The following is a 5516-nucleotide window of genomic DNA, read 5'->3' on the forward strand; positions in this document are numbered from 1 at the left end:
AATAAGGATGGATGGAGTAACAAGGGAATTATTGGTATTGCATATTGACATGTTATGAAATATATCTTATGAAATTCTTATGTTATAACTGAATAATTCTTATGAACTCACTTGTATATTAGTTGTATAATTGTATGGTTGTAGTTTGTAACACCCTCAAATTTACAAACCGATTTTTCGCAAATTATTAATTCAAGAAATCATTTTTTTTTCTTTTTTTTTTCATTGAACCCTTATCATACCCTTATCATGGTAGAAAAATTTCTACCATGATACATCCAAGACAATATATCACAGGTCTTAAAATATCTCAAAAAGCAATTAGAACCATGAGGGACAGACATGATCCTCATAGCATGTTATTTAAATTAGGTCATGAATCAAAAGGGACAGACATAATCCTCTTGGTCATATAAATGCATTTAATAAAAAGGATTAGAGTTTACATGTTGTCAAAATAAGAAATGTCCTAGGTTGGCACAAGATACATTGCATAATACAAAATGAGAGGCAACGTAAAAGATGGTGTCTCATACACCAAAGTTACGCCTCTGGTGCTTTCTCGGCCGGACTCGCTCCTGTAAAATTGTTAACCACGGGGAATGAACTTAAAAGTCCCAGTAACCAAAAATTAATATGTAATGATGCATGCGGATGTAACTAATCATGCGATTGCTAAGTGGGCACACAAAACATTTAACCGAACAATACTTTCAAACAAACCGAACAAGTATTTAACTTGCATGACTGCACCTTATATCCTCCTTTCGCCATGCTCGGACACCAAATCACCCGCCAAAGGTGAGTTGGACCAAGCGACACGCCACTCATTGGGTCCAATGAGGGCTTACCACGTGGTAATAATTAACCGAACAGAAATTTTCATTAACACCATACATTAAAATACCCTGACAAGTCATGCATCGTTCAAATATCCAAACAGAAATATATCCGAATAATAATATCTCATCATGATAAACAAAAATAAATTTTTAACCCACTTGGCAATGATTTCACGGAAGTATATAACGGTATTTATTTTCAATAATTCATAATTTTTCCAAACAACAAAACAACACATAACCATTCACAAACACACCCATCACAACACATTAATAATGGTTACCTTGTGTCTTGAATAACAAGTTCCCCTTCACAACTCCTTTTTCACCACTATCTTTGTCAATATAATCTACATAATTATTTCACAATACTATATATTAATTTTACATTAAAATGAATAACTCTAATTTAAAGAGTTAGAAAGTCTTAGATCTATAGTCCATATTAACACTAATTTAAGATTTATGCCTCATTTAACTTCCCAAATTCTTTTCTAAAATTCTTGGACCCTAATGAACTATTTTTTTTATCCTCAATTCACTTCTAGTATCATAATTTCATCCTTCTATATTCTAAAAATTCATCCAAAAATAAATTAAATTTTAAAATTATCCTGAAGCCTCAAATCACCTTTCTATAACCTCAAAAATACCTATTCATACTTAAATAAATATTTAATAATCATAGGTTTATCCCTACATCTCAGATTCCACATAAATTCAACCATATAGATCTAGATTTTAACTCAAAAATTCTTAAACATGAGTTCCAACCTCAAGAAAATATTCTATACTATTTATTATATCCCTAAGAGTTTTAACCTATATTTTTAATCCATCATATCATCAGATTAACTATCCTATAGAAAAATCCTAATCAAAATATTTACTCTATCCTACAAAATAATCATATCACTAGAAAGCTAATATTATTTAGAAAATAACTATAAAATTAATTTTGTAATTAAATAAATTTTTAAATGCTAATCTAAACAGGAAAGTTAGAACATACCTGAAGAAAAAGAAAATAATCCCCCCTTGCGAGAAAACGCCGAGCAACGTGAGAGGAAGAGAGAAAAATAATATAAAAATGGGATTGTGAGTCCCAAAATTATATTAAAAAAAACTATAGGTTTGAATTTAATTATTCAAACCTTTAGGCCAAAAGTTGCAATTTTCTCTAAATTGCATCTTAGCCTCTCATGCTTCCTAATGTACACACCCCCTCCTTTTTATACATGAAGGCACCTCTTCTCTTCCCTCATCTAACCAATGTGGGACTTAGAAACAACAACCTTCCACCCCCCTTTTTTTTGTTCCTTCTACCTTCTCTTTTTTTTTTCAACACAGACATAAAAAAAATTATTTATGTATTATATCTTAAGTAAATATTGCTTATGTGGTTTTAAATTTAAATTTTTAAATTCATAATTAAATACCTAACCATAATATTATTTCTAAATAACCTCAAATAATATAAATTCCTATTATTATTATTTTTTTTCTCAAAACCTAAATTCCACAATTTCTTTATTATATAAAAAAATCAGGATGTTACATAGTTTGTGCATGTATAGTTAAACTTTAGGTTATTGAGATGTAAGTACTCACCCCTCTCTTTAACATTTTATGTAAGCTTAGTAGAGTAAAAGGGAAGCGTCTAGAAGCTTGGGGCTTAGTTTGAGTAAGCTTTAAGTTTCATTTTAGTCTGTAGAATAATTATTTGCCAGTATATGACTCATTTGACATTTGGGTGGAGTTTTGAAATTATTTATTATTTATTGATGTCTATAAAGGGTATTGTTAGTTGAGGCTTAAGGCCATAAAAGTTGCTTAATGAATCTATTGTTTTTACCAATGCTAGATTTTAAATATCAATTTAGTGGATGAAATTTCGTGTAACCATGGTAGTTTCCCAAAATATAGATTAAATCTTTTGTATTGTAATCATCTTTTCAAAATAAATTTAAAAATTAATTTTAAATTTTTATATCATGATAATTATTTTTATTAATTTAAATTTTTTTATTACCATAATATTTGGTTAAATTTTTAATTAATAAAGTTGGGGTGTTATAAAAGGCTCTTTCTACATTAATCGTCACTGTGCCACGCAAGTGCCCTGACCACAGGAAGACTCCCAAGCGTTTATTTATTTATTATTATTATTTTTGTACATGTGGTCTTTCTTGACTATGTATTTGCATTGTTATAATTACTATATTTCTCTTGGTTAAATTGACTCTTGGACTTTGAATCATCTCCAAATAATCTCTTTGACTTTTGCCAAGGAAATCTCTAATTTTTTCAATTTATACAAATAGCTTTCTATTATTAATCTGTCCTTAATTCATTAAAAAAGCACAACATAAGTACATAACTTATTAGGAATACGTTATGTACAAACAAGCAATTTGTTATGCTCGATCATACTTTTTTCCCCTGAAACACCTTAAATTTTAAGGTGAATTGGGAGACAACCACAATCCTATTTATGCATAACTCAAAATTTAAGGTGTTCTAGGGTAGAAAAAGAAGTTTAAGAATTAAGATATGTATGGTCAACAACGTCTGCTTTATTGGTAAAACGACAAACAGCTTGGTGCGTGCGTGAGAGAGAGACTTTTGGAGAAGATAGTTACATAATTTATTGTACTATTTTTGTAATCATAAACGTAATTTCTTTCTTAATTTAATTTTTTCAAATGCTAAAATAACATTTCATATTCATGCAAGTGAATTTTTTTTAAATTATAATAGACGAAGTTTCAGTTGATTAACAAAATGTAACTTTTTAAATGTTCAAATGATAAAAGCCGTACTGAATCATTCAATACTGAAACATAAGTTACTTTGAAGTTTAAATAAAAATAATGAAAAAAAATTAAGGTCCTTATAATTTGAACATAATTGTAACTTAGTTTCTTATCTTTGACTTATTATAATTTAATTTCTAAAATTTTGACTTGGTTGTAAATCAGTCTTGAACTTTACTTTTTACAATTTAGTCCCTGAAGTTTTAATCTCTTAAATATTGATTTCTATATTTTAAAAAATAAAATTAAAAAATTAAAAATTTTAATTTAATATTTATAAATATTAAAAGAGTTTAGTAATTTAAGATATTAGTAATAAATTTTAAAATATTTTTAATTTTATTTTTTAAAATATTTTTAATATTTATAATTTTTTTAAATATAAGGACCAATATTTAAGAAATTAAAACTTCAGGGATTAAATTGTAAGAGAAAAATTTTATATATTAGGTGATAACAAGTTAAAGTTTGAAAATTAAGTTACAATTGAGTTAAAATTATAGAGACTAAATAATTAATTTTTTCAAAATAATGTGTGTAAAAGATAAGTGTTCCTATAATTAATGATTAATAAGTAATAAGGTGCAACTATCAGCAGCCCGTCTAGCTCAGTCGGTAGAGCGCAAGGCTCTTAACCTTGTGGTCGTGGGTTCGAGCCCCACGGTGGGCGTTTGCTTTTGTTTTAACTTCTTTTTACCAATGGGCCCAAGCGTCATTACAGATCTTCTTGATACACTCAGGAGAGCCCATTCATTAAAGGCTCAAAACTGCTTACAGGCAATGCGTCGCATGATTCTGGAAGATCTTAAAGGCCCAAACAAAACACTATAAAGGCTGAAAAAACATGTTAGGAGTTTCTACCAAAAAAATCATGTTAGGAGTTGCCAAATATTGACTTTTTTTCATAAAAATAGCATGTCATCTTTAAAAAAAAGAAAAAGAAAAATTTACACTTAATCTAGCCCTTTTATCCAAGAAGGGGAAACTCAGCCCATGCACGCTTATAAACATGACAATGTCAAGTTTGAATTCAGGATCTTTTTGAAACAAGAAAGATAGTGTTGCCACTGAAACAGTTGTCCGTTAATAACATGACCCAAGTATGTGATGAAATAATGCATGCCATGCTAGCCCTTCACTTGAAGCAAGAAAAAAAAAAAGTAACGGGAAAAGAATTTATTGTATAAAGAAAAACGTGTCAAATTAGGTTCAATTAATAGACGAATGAATGAAAATATAGTTTTGGAAGTAGAGAGAGGAGGTACGGGTGTATGTATTTAACTTTTAATGTTAAAGGAGTTCATGTAGATATCTCAAATATAGAATAAATTTTTATAATTAGTATAACTAGAAAAGGATATATCATTTTTAAATAAATCATAGGAAATATTATTAGTCAAAAGCTAATAGCTTTAACTAATTTGGATTGAGTTCAATTGAGACCATTTTAATTAAAAACTTTATCACTAAATATTGTTGCATTTTCAAAATTTGAACTCGGGGCTTCTAATTAAGTTAACACAACTTGTTTACTAGTTGAACTAAGTATTCTTTAATAAGAATGTTAAAACTATAAGTGGGTTGAATATTTGAATAACTTAGTGGGCATGTGGGAGGCTCACAAAATAACCATGATACTATACAAGCAATAAAAATTAAAGGGTAAAGGAGTAAAAATATTTATAAAGTTATTGGTTAAAAGCATCCAATATTTTAAAGTAAGGAAATATATACAGGTATTGATAACATTATTTAATTTGCTACAAGAGTGATCAATTTATAAAATATATTAAATGTCTGTTAATTTTAAGTGTTAAAGCTAAGTGTGCTTGCCAGGTATAAAGATTGACCACTCCAA

The 5516-nt window shown here is 28.3% G+C and overlaps 1 long non-coding RNA gene and 1 other non-coding gene across 2 annotated transcripts; one reads left to right on the plus strand and one right to left on the minus strand.

The window, feature by feature from the left end:
- Positions 1 to 399: 399 nt before the first annotated feature.
- LOC129290456 (uncharacterized) lies at positions 400 to 2032 on the minus strand. Its single transcript, XR_008588386.1, has 3 exons — positions 1855 to 2032; positions 1127 to 1192; positions 400 to 578 (listed from the first exon to the last, which is right to left on the minus strand). It is a non-coding gene; the product is annotated as an uncharacterized LOC129290456 (long non-coding RNA).
- A 2223-nt stretch (positions 2033 to 4255) lies between these two features.
- Positions 4256 to 4328, plus strand: TRNAK-CUU (transfer RNA lysine (anticodon CUU)). The gene has a single exon. It is a non-coding gene; the product is annotated as a tRNA-Lys (tRNA).
- Positions 4329 to 5516: the final 1188 nt, after the last annotated feature.

The sequence above is a fragment of the Prosopis cineraria genome, unplaced genomic scaffold, assembly GCF_029017545.1.
Source record: "Prosopis cineraria cultivar Desert tree isolate PC_DT_omini unplaced genomic scaffold, ASM2901754v1 PC13, whole genome shotgun sequence".
NCBI lineage: Eukaryota > Viridiplantae > Streptophyta > Magnoliopsida > Fabales > Fabaceae > Prosopis > Prosopis cineraria.